The following is a 23,396-nucleotide window of genomic DNA, read 5'->3' on the forward strand; positions in this document are numbered from 1 at the left end:
CATTAGTTGCAAAGATTGCGTAATAAGCATGTAAAAATGTCTAAACCGGAGGACATATTTTCTAAGTGAAAGCTTATAAAATTGATGGATCGGTGTCTACAGCAATGATGTTGTTGTCCTTTATTGAAAAAAAAAATTTGCCCCAAAAAGCCAAATGATAGCTGCAGACCTCTCAAGGACAACTTGAACTTCAAAGCAGGAAACAACAGAATGTCACTTTCACTTCTAGCTAAGAATATCTGAAAAATAGATTTCAGAAGCAACCCATATTTAGGAAATTGAGGCCATTCTTCCATCTAAAAAAAAATAATATTCATCCCAACCCTAAAATGAATACGAAACAACAACCACATATTTTATTTTTTAAATGTGACTTCAGCAAATTGTTTAATCCAGCAAATTATTAAACAATTTCATCAAAATGCCATGATTGCATGGGCTATCCAATTGCCCTTTCTCGTGATGGCAAAAATAAAATCTCAGAAATGCTAACTCAGGAGTATAAATATTAGTGAATGAAAGGGAGAACTGATTTGTCTCTTATTCATTCAAAACATTATGAAAATAATATGCAGCAATTGTATCAACTAGGGGTTCAGATATAAAAAATTGTCTCTAAATCCTAATAAAATGATTGCACTCAGCTTTTAAACATAATGGTGGCCATTTTCCCGTCATGTTTGTATGTAGACTCTGCTCCCTGACTTTGGCTGATTGGAACAGTGGTAATTTCTCAATCCAAGCTAAAATCATTAAATTCTCTCCATATCAAATTTGGGAAGCCAATTCAGAAGCATCATCTATATAGTTAAAGTATACTTTGTAAACTCTTGAACTCCAGACTGGCCACATTGACAGCTAGTCTACAGAGAAAGAAAACTGAAGTAGATAAAGACAGAAAAACCAAATAGTGGAGAAAGAATATTTCCTTAGCTTCTGTTAGATTTTAGATCTTTGTTCCTGTTTTTCCTCATAACTGGCTGCATTCCAGCCCCTAGATTCCATTGAATATTTCTAAATCCTTATATTGGAATCCTCCCTTTTCCTTAACAAAACTTGCATTGTTTTCTGTTAATTGCAATCAAAGAACTCAATAGTACAAGGACATTTTTAGTCTAATGTAAAGCCAAAAAATTAAATCCATAATTACAATACAGGTGCTAACATGGTAAAGAAAGCACATAAAGGGGATTATACATCAAACTAAACTAGAAATGATAAGAGGTCTTAGGGCAGATTAGAAGGTGGAGATAAAGACAAAAAATTTTCCTGAAGTAAAGGTTGTCTTGGTTTGAATGAATTTGATGCTTGGTTCTTTTGCTGAGAAATACAGTGGGGAAAAAACAAAAACACTAAGCAAGCACAAAAATATATATGCAGGGCCTGACAGTACATATGGCTGAAATACAACAGAATTTTGTATTTCTGTGCCTTTATAAGTCTGAGGAAGACTTCTATGAAGTCAGAGGGATTAGTTTTAGCAAGTGAAAAATAAAAGAGAGCTTAGAGAAAACCACATTACTACACACACACACACACACACACGCATGCACACACACATTCCTTTTCACCAGGGCATCAAGTCCATTAACAGAAGGCAGCTTGTTAATTCAGTATCTATTTCTTAGAGATGCTGCAGATACACAAAACAGTTAGGTCAGCATAGGTGTTATCAATGGAAAGTAAAATACCTACCAACTTCATTAAGATAAAGTTTGTCATTGATACTAAAGAAGTAAAACCTCTTTTAGAATATTGTAAGCTAACCAGTTAAGGAGTGTAATTTCTGTAAAAGTTCTATACTTAAGGATTCACCTATTTCTATTGGTTTGAATAGTCTTTGCCTTTGGGCTTTCTAATTTGTTGGTCATTGTGATCAAATATCTTACTGTGATTTCCCTCCAGAGCTCATTTGGAGAATTCAAGTTAAGTGCCATCAGGTCTGCTATTAATTAAAAGATATTTGTTTTAAATGTCTGGATGTTATAGCCTCAAAATTTACTACTACTTGCCATTTTCACTCATAAAAGTAATTATGCTTTTGAAATATCAAATATAAAGTAAGTTGGCTTTTATAACTTTATCAAATAACACCGTGTTTTGCTAGAAGTATCATTCTCAAAAAAAATGGATATTTAAACAAACAATCCAGTAAAAAAAATTAAAAAAGCACCAGAGAGAAAAAAGGAAATAAACCTACTAAAAAAAAATTTGAGGGATTTCACATCTTCTCCATGGTCAAATGAACCATCAAGTTCTTTGTCTAGAGAGTAATCAGCATAAATTAAAATTAATGTCATTCTGCTTATAGAACTTTGTATTATATATCTGTTCTATCACATGATGTCTCTATATCTGATTAACCTATCTTACATTTGCTTTGATATTGCTCCTTCAGAAGTCTGCAGTATTCACATCACCTCCAAACTAAAATCCAACTACTTTTTAAGGTTGAAACTTGATCCCTCTCTACATCACCATTCATTTGCACCTGTATCTTATAATTAACCATCCCTTTGCAACTTAATCCATCTTCAAATATACAAAATTCTTCAGAAGCAATTAACTGAATGTTTCCTTCAAATCTTTTAATTTAAAGATACTGTTGAAATCTATCATTCCTGTTTTTTCCAATATATATTTAATTTATTCTATGAAGATAATTCACAAAAATTCTTCCTGTTTTATTAGCCCCTTTCACTATTCAGCACATAATTGTTATATTAATTGAACAGAGAATATAAGATGGAGGTGACACTAGTGCCCAGAAGATCTATCTAGTCAAAATAAAGCTAACCCAGCAAATGCTTCAAATTATGAAATCAAAACAATAAGGACAGCTATCACAAACAGCCAGCCAAGCTTTAAGCTACTGTCAATCAAATTATTTTTTTTTCTTTGTTTCCTCACTTGCTCTGTATGTTTTTACCCTGGCTCCTAACTACTTCTAGTTTGGAGGTGACTGAGTTGAATTAATAAATGCTCAAATGAACTCTTAAGAGTTTTAATATGTCTCAGTTTATCTTTTTTTCTTAAAGATTTATATTATTTATGCATACAAAAGCTGGGGTGCAGGCCAGAGGTGGGGCGAGGGGGAGGGTGTGTGTGAGAGGATTCATCAGAGACAGAGTGGAGTGCAGAACAGCCAGATTGACTGAAATACACTGCTGAGGGGAGCAGCATGTGAGAAAAGAGAGGCGTGCCATGCCATGTAGATCATCTCCCTGGCCTGGAACAAACTTGTGCTCCAGTGACTGAGATAGCTTCACAGTGCTGACACTTAACCCCTTGTGCCACCGGGGAGGCCCCTTCTAAAAATCTTTTAACACATTTTTAACACCACTATTCATATCATTGAATCATAGACAGCCCTTGCTTTTGATCCTGCTACCAAGAATTAATGATAGATTTATTACAATTGCAGTACTCTTTAGTCACAAATGATTGAAACTACCGGCAAAGCTGTATAACTTGTGAAACAGTTTCTTCTATGTCAAGCAAAAGGGAATGACTTTAAAGTTATTAGCACCATTAACCTAATTCTTGCCAAGGTAAAAATAAGTCAGTTGACCTATTGTGACTGTCTTATGTTTTGTTTTTGTTGTTGTTGCCATTTGGTTATGTGTCGCGGACCAGCACATGCTTCTTTATTCCGTGTGTGTGTGTATGTGTGTGCGTGTATGTGTGTGTGTCTTTGTGTGTTTCAGTTGTGGGTATCTGGAACATCTGAGAAAGAAATGGCTATGTATGTTTAGGTCACTGAAAGTCTAAATTATCCAACAACAATGACAGGCATAACTTCCTGAACTACTTCCAGGAACTTTGGTAATTTCAGAATTGGCAGTGTTTCTTGCCTTAAATTGACTTTAAGATTAATGAAGAACACCAATCCCACTGAGATCCTCACCATCACAAACAAACGTGTATGTGTTTGTGGGTGCATGCTTATGTACATTTGTAATCTCATCAGTTTACAACTAGACCAAAAAACTCTACCCATAGAATTAAAGGCTCCAAAGAGCATTCTCTCTGGTCTTGCCTTTGGATAACATGAGGATCTGGATATAATCCTCCTACGAATCTATAATGCTATAGGTTCACATTGTTTTTTTAATTCTCTTCTTTAATAATTTAGTGTTTTTTGAAATCATTTTCTGCTGTTTCAAAAAGATTGCAAAATGCCCTTCTCTTTCCCCTTACATGGATTATCTTTAAACTTTTATATTAATAAATGATCTCCTAAGTCTGAAAAATTTTGAAATTTTATATAGTTTGGTCTCACTGAATTACAGACAGTTCCATTTTCCTTCGGCATTTAGATTTTATTAGTTTTCAACAAATATTAAATTAACATGCTGAATAATAAAAGAGCCGATGATTTTTACAAGCTTAGCATATAAATATAAGGAAAAGATTGTTGAAGAGCTGGCAGACTGAAGACAGTAATAGTTAATGGACATACAATGCAGGATAAATTTATTCTTTATGGAAATTTGTAGTAAATAAATCTTTGAAGACCATTTCCTGTCATTGGGGTAAACCATAAGAAAGGATAATAAAACAGAAGGAACTTCTGTTGTTACTTTTAAATGAAGGACCCAAATAGGTTTTTTCAAGTAATTCAAATTTCCACAAATAAAACCATACTTTGTTAATCGGTAGCTTGAAAGAATCGTATGTACTTCACTTGTCCTTGAATTTCAGCAACTCATTTTTAGCTGTACTTAGCTTACATTTTACTTACAGAGATTAATCTTCTCTTTTGCTAAGTGCATTGGAAGTCATGAGCACTAACTATGTAAATGATGCTAGGAAATGTATCCCCCAAGTATGAAATAAAGCTCTAACTAGATAATGCTAATAAATATTAATATGTGAAGATAGCAAAGGAATATTAAATGATTAAGCTACCAAAAATAAGAATGATAATATACCTAAAGTTCACAAGGCAGGCCATGTCAGAGCTCAACATATATTAACAAAAGCAGAGCTTGCAGAGAATATCCTAAAATATTATGATTTTAGGCACCATAGAAGAGGAGTAGGCAGTGGCTACAACTAAAAGGTAAAAGATTGACTCAGTTGGTTAGAGCTACTCATTAATTATGATAGATAGAATCTGCTTTTTCAACTTTCAACAATCCGACTATTTTCTATAGAAATTACCATCCTCTAGTCTTTTTCTTTAAAAAAAACAAGTAGTCATAGGCTTTAAGACAGGAGAATTGACTTCTACTCTAATCATATTACTCCATATTTTTGCCTTAAGATACTTGGATCATGAATACTGGAGAAAAAAAAATGAACTGTTCCGTTAAGCAGAATGTGGAAGACCTTGTCACCCAAAAACATAAGTCCACCAGGAAGTATCCCCCGAGTGTTCTATAGCTTTGAGGGTTCACAGAGCAAAGGATGAAATAGGTGGCAAGTTCTTTAATTCCCTTGTGCAATGTAGAACCAGCCTTACATTTATTTTTTATTGGTTCCGGTATTTGAAGAATAGCATGCCCACACCATAACAAATAGCATCAATTCAAGAGGGTATTCTCTCCACTGCACTGCATCGGGGTTATTTCTAATACACACTATTATTGCTGTAAAGTGACCCGACTGATGATCAGGTCAGTGGGAGTTTCTAGGAAAGAATTTGTACCAGGTCACAAATGTTTTGTCTCCATATCAAAGAAGGTGAAGAGAGTAGATCATGGTAACCTTGCTTAGATGCCAGATCAATGTTCATGGCCTCCTGACAGCCCCCTCCCCACCTTATCTCTGTTCTTTGTAGGAAAAGATACAACATCATACACAGTGTTTGCAGCGATATAGTAACAACAAGCTCTGAACAATATTGTAAGGTTATTTCACATCTCTGCAAGATTTGCGAGGGATACCTGTCCAGCTACCATATTAGCAGTTACACTGTCATCAGTATTCTAATTAAGGAAACTGAGTGAGAGATATTAAAAGTTAGTATTCTTCATCACAGAACTACTGTTGTAGTTTAAATTGCACTTCTTGCTTATGCGGATTATGTAAAACCAATAATAAGAAAATGACCTGGAAACAATTGAGTAGCTTTAGCATGATTGTTACCCTGCTTGCAAAGATCAGAGGAACACAAAAGAGGGAAAGGGGAATTACCAGAAGAAGCAGCACAAAGCAAACAGCACAAAGCCAAGAGTCCATAGATATGATTTCAAGTAATTCACTGAGTTTCTATATGGCACATAGCTTTCAGCCTCAATAAAAAGCCAATTATTAATCCTGCAATTACTGAGCCTTATCGCCACTGCCCACACATGCTGACGATGGCTAGAGTTCTAGATGATATTCTTTTCATTAGTGTGACCAAGGGGAAATTTAATTAGAGATACATCTCTTGAATGGACAAGAGAAAATATAAGGATTAACAAATTAATCCTAGTGCTTAATTACATTAAAATGTTTACCATTCTGTATAGAAAATATTGACACCCTAGGCAACCTCTTTATCTGTTCTCTTATGTAACAATGTTTTCACTATTTTTTGAAGAGGAAAAAAGGTAGGATTTCCTTCCTTCTAGCTTGTGTACTGAACAGGAAGAAATAATCAACCTAGTTTATTCTGGACTCTATCAATTCCTGACCATATTCCATAAATACAGTGATTTGAAAGAAAACAAACTAATACACAGGTAACAGAAACCAAAATATGTACTGATGGCTAGACAGGAAACTATGACTAAAAGAATCCAGGTAAGTCTAAAATAGACTAATGGAAAGAAACCTTGGTGGAATACTTAAAGAGATAGTCATAATTGCTTCGCAAACTTCTATTATCCCAGCCAACAACTAAATTCCTATTCCATAAATTGTAATCTCTGCCCAACTCTTTCAAAGTTTCTTTTTCTTACCTTCTCCCTGAACTGCATGTGTGGAGAGGTAAGATAATTTATGTGCTTTCTCGGCAAATTTCTCAGCTAAAAATAAGGTCTAACTCCATGGTTTTAGAACACCCACACAAACCTTTGCATGTGTGCTATAACTTTACCATTATTGTTTTGACATTTAGGAAACAGATGCATGATTTTCATTTTGGAAGGCGGACATCTGTTTTTCAGAATTCTCTCTAGAAGTTGGAGCTTTCTAGCAGGAGCATATTTAATTAAAGAAACTCTACCATCTTGCCCCCGTCTCGTGTCCCTTAATCCAAAATATTTCAAGAAACAGAAAGGAAAACGTATGAATAAGCTTACAAGCGTGAAGACTCTCCTGACATTGATTAAATAAGTCCACACAATGTTCACTCCAAAATAATCTATGCTAATGTAATTTACTAGTAAGAAGGAAGAAGGAAGTTGAGCTCTGAGCTGTGATATATGGAGAGTTGCCTGAGGAGCGAGGTCGTCCAGACTTCAGAAAAATTGCATAATTCCCATGAAAAATAAATTCTGTCTGTTTTTATTAAGAAAAATCTAATCTAAAATGCATATAATCATTTGTGTCTGGTTCTGGCATGTTGAATGTCATGGTTAAAGAGGGGGGGAAATTTTCTGAAATATGCACAGGAGGAATTCTTTTTTCTGTGTTTTGTTTTGGTTTTATTTTGGGAGGGGGCTCTGTTTTGATTTTACTCTGAAAAGGAGACACTGCCAGTTCCATCAAAGAGTAGTTTGCAAAATATGAAATTGTAAAGCCCCTAGAATATATCTAGTTCATCTGGAATTTGTAAATATATTAACTCGCTATTCCCCAGAGGCGGGGAGGGGGGGAGATATGATATGTTTTAGTTGAATTTTGGATGTAAATTCTAAACAGGTGGACAGAGCAGCAGGACGGCGATATCAGGCTTCCTGCAGGAGGCCCACACCATACAGTTAAAGCAAATGAATCACAGGGATTGGTGGGAAAGGAAATCAGATTTGCCAAGTTGAATATTTATATATGAAAGGAGCCTGAATGCTTAGTAATTTATTGATAGGGGACACATAGTCCTGCATCCACAACCACAACCATGCAGACTCACTACAAGCCACCAACTGTCCTTCACAAGAACAACACACATTTTTAATTTTCCACATCTTGTGCTACAGCCTAAGTGTTCACATGGTGAAAAACAGTCCTTTATATGTTCACACTGCACATATGCCTAGGAAAATTGATTTTTTAATTACAAATACTTGTGAACTTCCTGCTGATGACACCATTTCTGACACTGGTGAAGACAGTGAGTGAACTTTATAAGAGGGGGTGAACTTTATAATGCTCCTATTTAAATAATACTGAAGGGCTTCCCCAGTGGCGCAGCGGTTGAGCACTGGGTTGCGAAGCTCCCCGGCCTCTGCTGTGCCAGTTCGATCCCTGGTTGCTGCCCTGCCACCGAAGGAGGGTCCCACATGGCGCGCAGACCTCTCCTGCCGCCCGCTGCTCCCCTCAGCAGTGTACTTCAGTCCTTCTGCCTGCTCTGCTCCCCGCTCTGGCTCTGGTGAATTCTCTCACCCTCCCGCGCTTCGGACTGTACCCAGTGCATGTATAAACAAACAAATAAACAAATAAATAAATAAAAATACATGCCTCTTTAAAATAAATAAATAAATAAATAATGCTGAAGACAGAAAGGGAGTCTCTGTGTCATTTTATAGCAATGTACAAATTGTCCTGGAGACTAAATAATGGATTTTATTTTTGGTGGCCTATTCCCAGTGGGAACATAGATATTTTTGTGGCATTTCCATTTATTCCTGGCATTCCAAGAAATGGCAGGGAATATTTTCCTACTTGGCAATTGGCCGCAAGCTTGATAGTTTTAATTTAAAAAAGCATTTTAACACTTTTAAAACATTGGAAATGTGGTGTTTAAATGCCCTCGGCTTACAAGGTTACTTTAAGTATGATGAGTTCCTCTGTGTCTCCTGGGCATAAATGGGAAGGCTTCTCAACAAGGTTGATGAGGATTGCTCACAGCTACGCTGATTTGTCCCAAACGTTTTGCTCTGCATGACAAGGAATATAATGATAATGATGTAATTAAGATTTACTGAGCATTTACTACTTACAAGACAGTGGATTAAATGTTTTAGCACCATTATCTCACTTAATCCTCATTCTGACTCTGGGAGTTAGGTAGCATTATTATCCCCTTTACAAAATGGATGATGAAGCAATAGTTTGAAGAGGTTAATTATTTCTCTGAGATTACTCCTTTTAATCATCGGTAGAGGCAGTCTCAATGTTAGACTTCTGACACTAAAGTTACATAAGACCTTTCAATTCAACATCTGTTGAACGCTTCTCCATTTTAATTTTCACTAATTGCAACTGTGTAGTCTTAGTCTTCAAAAGTTACCTCTGAAATAGGAGTAAGTCCTTTATTTGAATTTGCTTGACTTTATTTGAATTTGCTTTCATACACCCTGAGAAAGGTCTCTTTCTAATGATCTTTACTTTTACTTGAGTAGTTCCCTGGTCCTAGGTAAACGATCAGCTGATCATGTGATATTCATTTCTCAGGCTTTAGGTATTTAACTTCCAGTTTCTTTTTGCTGAAGCCTATCTTCCGGGCAGCACATCGAAATAACAGCTAAGATAACATATTCTACTTCGGTTGGGTCTCGTCTAGTTGACAACCACACATTCAAACTTGCCTTACCGAAATCCAGACTTAGATGTTCTTCCCAACAAGACAGTAGTATTTGATCAGATCAATGGAAAGACAGTGATTCAGACTCCCTTTATCCTAGAAGTTGGTAGGTGGAGTTAGACCACAACTCATTGTAATGGTCACCTATAAGCTCTTCATGAGCCTCATAGGTTTGATGAAAGAGGCAACAAATTCTGTCACCACTGGAATGGAGAGCATGAGATTCAAAACAGAGCCTTTCCCAAATTATGCCCTTGCAAGAATTATCCCTCATTCATACTTTTGAAGTCTCAAAGTAGCTGAGGAAATTCAAAATTCTTAGACAGGTTCTATAGAATTTACTTTGTAAACAGGCATATGGTGATTTGGCAGACAAGTTAGCATTTCATCAGTGACTAGTAGAAATTTCAATTTCTTATATTTTATTATGTCCGTAGCTATATCACTATCTATATAAAGCTGTGTTTTTGCTTATCTTTGTACCAGTTTCCTCAGCTTATTAATTAACTTTGAAATATTGTTTTTTAATTTTGCTCAATATTCCATTTGCTTATGTGCTGCAATTTAATATAGCCTCTATTATTCACATTGTTTACATCTTTAAAAAATAACATGAAAAATATTAATTTATAAATAATTAACCAATCACTTATTAAAAACTAAGAATAGGAGGATAAGCCCTCAGATGTGTAATGATTGAATATATATGTTGAATTTCTGAATTTTATAGTTTTAACTACATATTGCCTAATTTGCCTTCTGGTAAGTGTTTGATGGTACCTATTTTTTTTCTTTTTTTGTCCAGTACAAACAGAAATAAATACATTTTTAAACATATTTGGTATTTTACTGTATTAATTAAAAGCAGAGGAACTGTTGTATTTATATGTAAGAACTTTTCCTTCTTTTTTTGCAATGTAAGATTTTCAGGATTCAAAGTCAATATATAAACAACTTCTAAAGAAAAAAATCATGTTTAATTCCATTCAAAGTCCTAATTGATTATTATTCAAATGTTGAATTATTTAAAAAAAAACAATGCAAATGATAAAATATATTTATTTTAAGATAAAATAGTCTCTATCTTTATTTCTTGATATAAAAATATAGAAAGTGAGAATTTTTATGCAAAATATTAAAAAACTCTTTTTAAAATAAGCTTTTTACTTCTGTCACTGTCCATTCAATTTTTTTCTGTATTTTTCTCTTCAAGTATGCAGAACTTACTCTGCTAGACTAATTAATGTGCCAACATTTCTGTCCTTTTTGAGAGGTTTATAAATCAGCCATAAAAAAAAAATATGATGCTGGTGTAAACTTGGAATCTATTCTTAGTCAAAAAGCATTACCTTTTTTACAGTTTTTAAATGAAATGGTTTGGCTGCTATGAACCTGTAAAGGGACAAAATCTAAATGTTTTCTCACTCTGTAGGTGTTCTGTCCTTTCCTGAAAAAGTTTCTTTTCAACAAAGAGAGAAGAAAAATTCAAAGACAGTTCAAGACAGCAGTTTTAAGGAAGTCATTACAAGTTTGCCCTGTCAAAGATTCCTTTGTTAACATTTCCATGTATGTATCAGTGTATACATAACCATAACTTTAAACTTGTTTGACTTCCACTTAGACAACAATCTAAAGAAAGTAGGAAACAGTCAAAAGGGAACAGGCAGTGTGTACACAGAAATATTTATTTAAACATCATAATTACTGATTTTTTTTCTTTATAACCTACATTATTGTAACCAAAACTCACAGACTATAACATATAACATAGAGACGAAAATATAGCAAAAGAGGCAACATATTACTGAAAAGAACAATATACACAGTCACATGGAGGTCTGTTCCACACCTATAGAGAATTCTCTACAAAATGGCTGGTTCCTTAGAGGACAGAGAATCAGCAAAAGTGAAAGGTATTATTGCTTAACACCTTTTAAACTTAGTAAAAGTCTGAGGCATGTTTTATTTGACCAACCTAAAATGCAAAGTTATTACTTTAGTAAACAAATAAATGAATGCTCTTATATCTAATTTCCCCTAATTACCTCATTTATAAAGCATTCATTGAAGTATTAACCACAAAATTATTGAAAAGGAAATAAAAAATACATTTCCCGTTTCCTTTTTTTCCTACTTGTAAGACAAATTTTGCCCAAATAGGAATAGCTAACAAAAAATTTTATCACATAGCTGATAATCAAAAGTTAGTAATAATAGAGTAAAACTGAGGTATTTATTTGAAGAAATTCAGGTTTGTATCCCCTTTGTCTTAAAATTCAAAGAGGAAACTAGGGTGAGTATAATTAGCAAGGATGCCCTAAGGGAGCTTACTTTTTCAATGAAATATTTAGTGTCTTATAAGAACATCACCAAAGGGTTTCTTGAAACAGTTCATTGACCTTGCAGAGATTATATTTCACTTCTAAAAATTGCCAGGTTAGTCTACCAAATGTGTACTCCAAGGAATAGCTCATTTTATATTCCTCCTCCAGAAGAGTCTGTACTATCAACAGTATAGGAAGTGAAAAGGAAAACTTTGATGAAGTTAATGTTATCTAAATGCTGAAGGAAAAACATTTCCTAGTATAATAAATACTTCCCAGTTGTTCATATTTCAGAGAACAGGTAAGAAATTTCATATCCAAATCCAGAGTGTTTTTTGACTTGTCCTTATTTCATAATGAAACAGCAATCTACAAATCACAAGCTAGTATTTCCTGGTTATGTTCTATCAACACCAAATCCCACATTCAGCCCTATAACATATATGCACTTTGCATAAATCATTTTTGAGTCATATGAAAATAATTATGATGTAAGATTTAACTCATTGCTGTTATAAATTTCTGGCAATAAAAGAACTTCAAAGCATACTCGTCCTAAGAGGCCTTCTTTGTTTTGTTTTGTTTTTTTTTCATCACAGAAGTACTAAGATCTATAACAAAAAATATATTTAGCTTGTGCTTCATTCAATGTTAGATCTGATGTCAAAACTTTTTTCAGTCTATAGACCCTATTTCAACTTCATGGGCTTCAAGTAAGAAAATTATTTGCAATGATTTCCAAAGTCAGTTACATCAACTCTACATGTTCCATGTTGCAGGAATCCCTATCTTGACAAGTTTATGAAAGATAAGAAAGCAAATATTTATGCCTATAATATACAGGTCCTTGTAATAATTAAATTTCATAGAGAAGGAATGTAGTATAACAGAAGTGGGGACTACTGGTCTTTGGGGACCACCTCTTCAGGTAGCTTACTTATACTGTCAGGACCTTCTCAAGCCAAATCACATAATACCACTCCCAGTTAGTGATGGAGTGCTGCTGGGTACACCCAGTTTTATGAGTGATGGGTCAGATAACACTCAATTCAAATATTCAAACTAAAATTGTGTCTTAGTTATATGAAATGGCATTTTAAAATGGTCTCAAATTAAGTGGTTGGGGAAGAGAAGAAAATGTGGTGTGTGTTTATCTGTGTGTGTAAGTGTTTCATTGGGGTTAAGGTAGTCTGTGTTAAAAGACAAAGAAAAGTGTGTAAAAGTTGCAAGCATTATAAAAATTGTAAGTAACTAGGTATTGCTGAAGTATAGGTTACATGGGGGAGAGGAAAAGTTAAAATTATAATTATATGCAAAATGGATTAGAAGTCTTGAAGTATTTTGAGCATAGACATGGGGAAATAATTTGATATAAATAAAGAGTAATATTTGTATAGCAATGCAGTGATCAGTTTTATGTATCTGATGACAGTGAAAAAGACATTATTAAAAAATTCTTTGACACTCTTCTAATGAAGAAGTGGAGTCTATATCTCCTCTTTTGAATCTTAGAAGAGAAGATAAAATTTGGACTCTGATGCAATCAACCAATCAAGATTACTGTGTGAGTTTTATCTATTGTAGAACAGCAGCCTTAGAACTAGAAAGAACATGCTGCATATGAGAAATATTTAATACATAAAATTTTAAGAAACATACAATTTGGTGGTGACAGACTTGTAGATATGAAATCTAAAATAAAAAGCAAACTGTAATAGAGTTACTTACTTTAGTCACAAATAGTATACCTTGGAGCATTATGTCCCTGCTTACCTTTCCAGACTTGAAAACTGACCACTCTGCTTCATGCAAAGTGGAAATATGCAAGCATTAATACTACTAAGAACAGCCCTTGGTCAATGATACATGAGATTCTATGATAAATATTTCAGCATCCTCGTGCCTTGGATGTTAGAATGTTGAGGCATCTTTCTATTTCATCTTCTAAAATTCCCTAGAGAAACCGAGTCCCAGTAGTTACAGTGGTAACCAAATCATTAACATACCTCTATTCTCCTCCTCAGCCCCTGTGAGTGATTATTGGGTTCACCATCCAGTAAACTATTTTAACTCAAGCCCTTACTGCTGGATCATCTTTTGAAAATTTGTTTTTTTTTATTTTAACTTTTATTTATATATTTTTTACATCATTGTACATCTTTTGAAAATTTGAATAAGCCTTCCACAGGTAAAGAGATAGAATTAGTAGTTATGTCTTCCCACAAAGATAAATGCAAGGAAAGATAATGTCGCTCATAAATTAAATGAGATATTTAAAGAATTAGCACTAAATTTTATAAACTCTTCCTTAAAAATAGGAGAAAACTTTTCTTTTAACTTTATGAAGGCAGTATTACCATACCAATATGCCAAAATCACAAGGACAACACAAGGAAAGGAAACAACGTCACCTATGAATTTTGACATAAAAATCCTCAATAAAATATTACAAACCAAAAATAGCAGCATATAAAAAAGAATATAGACTTTGAACTGTTGGGACTTATTCCAGAAGTGCAAGATTGGATTAACACGTGTAAAACAACCTAATCCACCATATATTAGGAGAATGAAGGACAAAATCCGTTAAGTTGTATCAAGAGACAAAGAAAAAATATTTAACAAAGTTTATGCTACTCAGGATAAACATCCTTAACAAATTTGCAAAATATAGGACCTGTGTATATCTACCAAAGGACATCTACAAACCCCCCCCCCACACTGACTTTATACATAATAATGAAAGACAGGCTGCTTTCCACTAGAAAATAACACTTCGTCTCTTCCACTATGGAGTATTAGAGATCTTAACTAGGACCAAAGAAAGTGTGAGGAGTGACTTATAATAGGTATGGAATTTCTATTTATGGTAAATGTTCAAAATAAGATAGGGATGAATGCAGAGCAATGCATACCTTAATGGTATACCTGTATACTTGAAAAAGGTGAATTTACATGTGGACTATATCTCAGCAAAGCCATTATTATGAAAGACAGACATTTTGACAAAATTCAACATTCTATTTTTATTTTTTTATTTATATTTATATTTTTCTATTTATATATATATTTGTTTTTTCTATTATATATATATTTATATCTATTTACATATATTATTGAATTATATAAGTTTCAGGTATACATCGTGGAGAATCAATATGTGTATTTACTAAATTAAATCCACCACTATAATTTATATTTAAAAAAGCTCTCAGCAAATTAGAAACTTCCTCTGTCAGATAAAAGCATTCTTGACAAAGCTTAAGCTAACACCATAGTTATATACCTCCTTTGAAAGTACTGAATGTTTTTCCCCTGACATTAGTGGCAAACAAGGATATTTGCTGCTATACTTCTATTTCACAAGAAATAGAAATTTATAAAAAATTTGCCATAATATTTCAGAAATAAAAATCTTATCAAAATAATATTATAATTATATTTCCATAAACTTACAAAATAAATTTAACAGATGCCTAAGAAATGTGATTATAATGGCATCAAAATAATAAAATATCTATGAACAAATTGAACAAAATATAGAGATGTCTCTACTTAAATGACACAACACTGTTAAGTGAAATTAAAGACCTAGAGGAAATGTACAGATAATACCACATTCCCATGTTGGAACACAATATAATTAAGATGTTAATTCTTCCCAATTTTTAGTCCATATTTTTCATGCAATCCCAATCAATATTCACTTCTTTGTGGAAACTGACTAGCTCTTTCTAAAATTCATAGAGACACTCATGTGACCAATGTGACCAAATATATTTTAAAAATAAAACATAGTTGGAAGACTAACAGTGCCTGATTTCAAGATTTAATCCAATGCTACAACATAACACTATCGTAAAGTCTGAAGAATAGGCAAATATATCAAAAGAACAGTATACAGAACCTAGAAACAGACCAACACAATTGATTTTTTTGGAAAGCTGACAAAACAAGTTATTAAAGAAAAAAATATTTTCAACAAATATTGCTGGAACAAGTAAATATATAGGAAAAATATGCCAAAACACTACTTCACAAATAAAATTTAATTTAAGATGAATCTTAAAGAAGATAAACACTCAAACTATAAAGCTTCTTCTAGAAGAAAATATAGGAGAATATCGTTACAATGGGTGGGTGACTAAAATTTCTTAAGCAGAACACCAAAGGTAATAATCATGAAAGAAAATAATAATCTCATCAAAAATATAAAAAATATTAGTCCTCAAAACCAGTAAGAAAAAAATGAATAAGCAAACTATTGTATAGACTGGAACTCAGAACACAGATATCTGGAAAGGATTTATATACAGATTATTTAAGGACTCTTACAAGTCAATAATAAAATATAAGTAATTGTGAAGAATAACCTCTCAATAGAATATACAGACAAAAAATTTGAGCAGATATTTCAGAAATAAATACAAATAAATGGTGAATAACCACATGAAAAAATTGTCAACATTAGGGAAAGGCAAATTAAAATCACAAAATACCACTTTACACTGAGGGACTAGCTAAAATTTAGATTCTCAACAACAAATGTCAACAAGAATATAGTGAAACTTGATCTTTCCTATTTTGTTGGAGTGGATGTAAAATGATGCAACTATTTTGGAAAATTAGAATTTTTTTATCAAATTCACTGTACATCTCTCTTGTATTTGAGCCACTCTGTTCTAACAAAAAAATTGAACTATAGAAGCCCATAAAAAAAAACATGAACCATCAATAGAATGTTTAGAGCAGATTTAATGTAATAGTCAAAACCCACAAACAACTCCAAGTTCCAAGAATCTGGATAAAATAATTGTGATATGTTTGTGCAAGGAAATGTTAGTCATTGATAAAATAAATTGCATTAGTATTAATACAGTAATTGCTGTATGTTTTATTTAAGTGATATGATAAAGTAGGAACAACTATGTGTTAAGATAAACAACTCTATCTAGTCACTAATATACCCATCAACTCTTATCTCCTATGTATTTTCCTTCTTGCTTGTTGCAATGAAAAATTGTGCTCCCATCTCAGGCAAACATCACTACTTCATTGATTTAGATATATTTTTATCATTAATTTGTGCATTTATTTTTTAGCAAATATTTACAATATATTATTACATTCCTGTTCTCCAACTCTATTATAGTAGGAACATCAATGATAAAAAAAAAGTATCCCCATTATAGAGTCTTATTTGAGGAGGTAAAATTCAATAAATACCAAAGAAATTACACTAGATATTAAATTAGAACATTATAATTATAGTTATTCATTTATTGAAGGATTTTGCACCTGCCAACACTCCCTTCATCCCTTGCATTAATTTTTTAAACCCTTGCATTATTAATGTCAATAATAATTGAATAATTTCTATGATCTATATTTATATATTACCTATCATTTCTATTATAAAATAAATGCTCCTGAAAGGATATATTTTAATATATACCAATTTAAGAAAATGTATACTTCGGGCCTTCCCCGTGGTGCAGTGGTTGAGTGCTGGGTTGTGAAGCTGCCCGCAGCCTCTGCAGCGCCAGTTCGATCCCAGGCTGCCCGGCGAGGGTCCCACATGGCGCGCAGACCTCTCCTGCCGCCCGCTGCTCCCCTCAGCAATGTACTTCGTCAGTCTGCCTGTCTGCTCCCCTCTCTGGCTCTGGTGAATTCTCTCACCCTCCTGTGCTTCTGACTGTACCCAGTGCTTGTATAAATAAATAAATAAATCTTTTAAAAGAAAAAGAAAATGTATACTTCTGCGTTCCCTTTCATTCTATCTTACACCCCTTTAAAATAAAACTTCCAGAATGTGATATCTTTATTCACTATCATTATTTTCCCCTCCTATACTTTTTCACTCCATCACACTGTGAAATGTCTGTTATCTAGGCCACCTGTTGCCAAGATTAACTGAAATTTCTTAATTCTAACATTACCTTAACTTTGCTTTTTAAATAATCACTTTTTCTTTTTTTAAATACTCTCTCCACTGGACATTCAAAATGCTATCCTTATTTTTCATGGGCAGCTCCTTCTTAGTCTCCTTTTCTGGTTAGCCACTAAAAGCTGCGATGACTAACATAGCTTTAGTTTTCTTCCATTTACTAGGTGAACTCTTGCAATTCTATGTTTTAATGTCATTTGTTTAATGATGATGTCTAAACCTATAGCTGGGTACTTATTTTTTTTTATAATTTCTTTTTTTTTTAAGATTTATTGATTTATTTATACAAGCACCGGGTACAGTCAGAAGCGCGGGAAGGTGAGAGAATTCACCAGAGCTAAAGCAGGAAGGAAGCAGAACAGGCAGATTGATGAAATACTCTGCTGAGGAGCCCAGCGGGCCCAGCAGGAGAGGTCCGCGTGCCATGTGGGACCCTCGCAGGAGGCCGGGAATCGAACCGGTGCTGCAGAGGCCATGGGCAGCTTCGAAGCCCAGCGCTCAACCGCTGCGCCACCAGGGGAGGCCCTGGGTTCTCGTTTTTGATAACTTCATTAGGATGAGAATTAATGATAATGGCCTCCCCTGGTGGCGCAGGGGTTGAGCGCTGGGTTGCGAAGCTGCCCACAGCCTCTGCAGCGCTGGTTCCATCCCAGGCTGCTCCCCGGCCACCAGAGGAGGATCCCACATGGCGCGCAGACCTCTCATGCCGCCCGCTGCTCCCCTCAGCAGTGTGCTTCGGTCCTTCTGCCTGCTCTGCTCCCCACTCTGGCTCTGGTGAATTCTCTCACCCTCCCGCGCTTCTGACTGTACCCAGTGCGTGTATAAATAAATAAATAAATAAATAAATGCACGCGTGCATGCGCGCGCGCGCACACACACACACACACACACACATCCCATATTTGAAGATTTTATATATATATATATATATATATATACTTAGTACAAAAATGAGGTAACAGTCGATTTCCAAGTCAGTCAGCAAATTTATTCTCTTAAAATATTATTTTGCCTCATTTTTGCTTTCCTTAAGCTGAAAGGGAGAACAGGAAGGGAGAAAGTCTAGACTCTATTGTAGCAGAGGAAGGCATGTTTATAAATGTGGCGGTAAAAGTCTTTATACAGTCTATGTAAATGAATTGATGGTCGAACATAGATGAACTATTTCCATCTGTTACTGTTCAGTGAAACTGAAGACAACAAAGATAAGCTAGAAGTGTTTCTACAGAATAAATGAACATGTTCCTTGCTTCACGTGACATTTGCTATTGATTTCATATAATGTGGAATGATATCATAACTGAAATTGTAATAGACTATATCAATAACTGAAAGCAGCACAAATTGAGTACAAACAACATGAAAAGAGAGAGTCACCAGTTCACTTAGTCAATAAAGATCACAGCTTTCCAGATCATGCTTGAATTGCTGTTATTAATCACACTACCCACTTACAGCACACAATATTGTGCAACTGATGATTGATAATCATCTTGGGCACCCTGTCAGGTCTTTCATTTACCAGGAAGACTTGGGCTACTCACTGAAAATTTCACAGATGGTCAAATGCACAATTCAATACCTGCTCTAATCAGTTCCTTATTACTATTATTATTATTGTTACCATTATCATCATTATCATTATTATTGAATGTGCTGGAGGAAAACAACTGAAGAACAATCTTTTAGATTTCTAAAGTCATTTTTGAAATTCAGGTGAATTTATGACACATTGATCATGAACATAAAAGTTATTGGAAGCAATTGTTCTATAATAAAAATTGAGTGCACATAATGTGGTTATAGCACAAACATCTGCCACTCATGCAGACATCATTCTGTAAACTCATCTAACTAACTCTATTTTCCTTTCTGATTGTATCAGTATAGCTTGCGGTATGACAGTGATTTGAGTGACAAGCATCCACCCTGGCATAGGGCAATGCATACTTATGTTTTGTTTATGGGAATCATCCCTCCTTGAAAAATGTAAATTTTTAAATTGTTTTTATTGAAAAGAGGTATATAAAGAAGCAATGTTGTTGTCTTCGTTCCTTAAAAAGTCAAAGTTATTATAGTCTCCAGCTTTCATAAAATTTTTACTAACTTTTTAAATTGACTTTTTGGTTTTGTAATGAAAAAGAGCATGAATTATTTAAAAGCTCCAGACAGGTTTTCTTAAAAAAATATATATGTATTAGAATCATACAGTACAATGAAAAAGTGAGTGTTCAAGAAAAAGCATAGCACTTACTATATTTAAAAGAGGTTAACATCCTCATATCTACCTCCATACAAACAACAAATTCACTTATAAATTTTGAAGTTATGTTTGCATCAGGTTTATTACATGTCATATACAACTGCAGCAAATATTCTGTGGAATTATTATTAAGAATGTTATCATGTTAGATTTGGAAGGGACTTTTGAAGACAACTGGTGTGATCCTGGAAGCAATGTAGAAATTTCCTCAATGGTACGTCTGTCAGAATTTCATCCAGCATTTGCTCAAACATTTGTCTTGATAGAAAATTTATAACTTTCTGCATTAGAAAATCTGCTGTTGAAAGGTTTCCTCATATTAAGCCAATATCTATCTTTCCTATTTATCTTTCCTATCTTTGCCCCAAAGATATTTTCATTTTAAAGCTAATAAAACACAACAAAATACCTTACAACAGAGACCCTTAATATTTGTATAACCATGTGAAATTTTATTTTGATATTGAAGTATGAACAATTATTGCAATAGTTCATATTAATATCATAATGAAATCTTGTTAACAAATATGAATTTTAATAGTATTTTTGGTAAAACAATTGCGATGTTTTTATATACTGAGATGTCTTTTGTCAGAACAAATCAATTCCCAATTTTGACGAGACAGTTTAAAAAAAATCAAACAAAAGATACATGAGGATTTGTGTTCCTGCACCTTCCTTTAGTTATGTTTGGCCATATCTTCATTCCCTCACAACATAGCAAATGTAATGGGTCATATATCAAATACTGTAAACAGCTTTTCACCACCAGAGCTACTGTGTAGGCGAATGTGACCCCTTGCCAATAATCATGCTTTCTCTTCAATTATAACCAGCCTGTAAGTTGGCTTTATACATTATGTGTTGATTTGTCAAACAGCAAATTGATTTGTGAGGAGCAGAGAGAATTAAAAAAAGGAGAAGAATGTGCATTACAGACTTTGTAGGCTTGTATCCTGGCATCACTTTGTTATGCTAAAGAAGAAACAAAGGTCTCTTTTGCTTTCATTTTTTTAATTCAATAACTTCAAGGACAGCTTGCCTTCATGACTATAGTTATATCTTTGAATAAGTGACACTATGTGCAGTTATTAATCGGGAAAATGTTCCAATGAACCACTTAATAGAAAAGATAGGAATTTAGAATTAAGGCTAACCTTGTCTTTTAATATTGAGATATTAAATATTTAATAATGAGAAGGCATAGGTAAACCTCAGTTCTTCTGAGCCAGAATTCTGATTGTTTGAACAATGTAGGGAAAACAAAGGGGCGGGGGTGAGAGCAAGATACCATTTAAAATCCTGCTGAGTCATGTATTTTGGTGTGCGTGTTGGGGGGGATCCTGACACAATTCTCATATTAAAAAATCTCTCCCTTTTGACTTAGGAAGAGGGGATAGAAGGGGCTAGAAAATAGGGAACAGTTTAAAACCACCTTATTCCTCTGTCAAATTTGGATACGAAAAAGTAGATGTACTACATAGTTTTTTTGTTGTGTTTTTTTTTAAGGATTTTTTTTTAAGATTTATTTATGCAGGCAAGAGCTGGGATGCAGGCCAGAGTTGCAGGGGGTGAGAGGATTCACCAGAGACAGAGTGGGAAACAGAACAGGCAGACTGACTGAAATACACTGCTGAGGGGAGGAGCAAGGGAGTCAGGAGAGGTCTGCTGTGCACCATGTGGGTAGCTCCCTGGCCGGGATCAAACTCATGCTGCAATGGCTGCAGATACCTTCATAGATTGCGTCTTAACCCCTTGTGCCACCAAGGAAGCCCTATACTACATAGTTTTAAAAGAACTTATACTTGATTTGGCTAGCCCAAAGAACATAATTCTCTCAAACACTGTTATTTCCATTCACAGTCCTACAAGGAAATAATTCCTTACGATGGAGTTGAAGAAAACAAAAATAATGGGACAAAGACAAATAAAAAATTTAAGGTAGAGGGTGTCAAGGGCATGAAGTATGCACACAGAGATTGAGGGTTAGAACCCTAGATACAAAATGAGTAAACTGCCACTGACATTATTATAGGCAAGAAGGATGAGGGTTTTCTAAGTTTTTTCATTTATTTTTCACAATGTTGTTGACTTTCTCATAAATAATAATGTAATCTATTTAGTATCGAACTTTGCTTTGTTTTGTTGTGCCCCAGAATACTGTATGATATCAAGACATTTAAATCACACATACTGAGCAAAAATGGAATTGTACTACACTGGCCTTTATCGAATGAAAGTGAAGAAAAAGAGATTCCATTCATTTTTTGCTTTTAAAAGTTGTTTAGTTTCTAAGGACCATATCATCATAATTGGAAGAAAGATCCATTGCATTCCTCCTTGTTACTCTGAAGTCATTCCAGTTATTTAAAGCAAATTCTGCCTCTCTACACTAGTCTGTGTGCTTTCAAATTATTCAGAGATAGCTGACATACAGTTAGGTGACTAAACTATAGTTAGTAGGTGACTAATTTAGAGATTTACCAGGGACTATAGGGCTTCATGGGACACCGAATTCAGTGTTAAAATTGAGAAAGTTCTGGACAGGTTGAGACAGCTGATCACCCCAATGGATCCACAATTACCAGGGAATCTCTAAAAATAACACATGTATTTCAGTGGCAGAAAAAAAGGAAGGAAACCGTTCCATTACCTTAAAGTCCAGGCTTTGATAATCCCTTTCTGTCTATGTCTTACATACATAACACAGAATTGGACTTAGGGAAACTACCTCAGTGAAAGTGTCCATTTCGTTTTGTTTTTAGTGAATGCTCTTCGTGGGAGTACTCCATTTTAAAAAATAATTATTATGCTTTCATAGTGATGGATCCTTTTGAAGGAAAATTAACACTGCTTCCCTTTATGTAGAAAATTAAGTGAATTCTAGAGCCAAAATATCCATTATGATGCAGTTTGTTAGTTCAGAAAACAAAAGCATAACATAATAAACCATAAAAAAGAAGGAAAATTAAAAATGCAAAGGCAGAATTCAGCAAGAGAAGGCAGCTACATACAGAAGCACTGTGTATTTTCAGAACATTAAGAATATTTGCCAACTAAGAGAAGTCTTTTAATAGCAACAGAGATGGAGAGGAGGTTAAAAAAAAATAAACAAGAGAGTATGAAACATTGTAGTAACTCCAATAATATTTGAGATCCCAGATAATCAATAGTGCAGGAAGAAAAGCTGTAATAATCATTTTAGGGAAGGAAGTAAAGAATTTGTTTCCTGCACCATCTATC

Source organism: Talpa europaea, assembly GCF_964194135.1.
Source record: "Talpa europaea genome assembly, chromosome: 9".
Taxonomy (NCBI): Eukaryota; Metazoa; Chordata; class Mammalia; order Eulipotyphla; family Talpidae; genus Talpa; species Talpa europaea.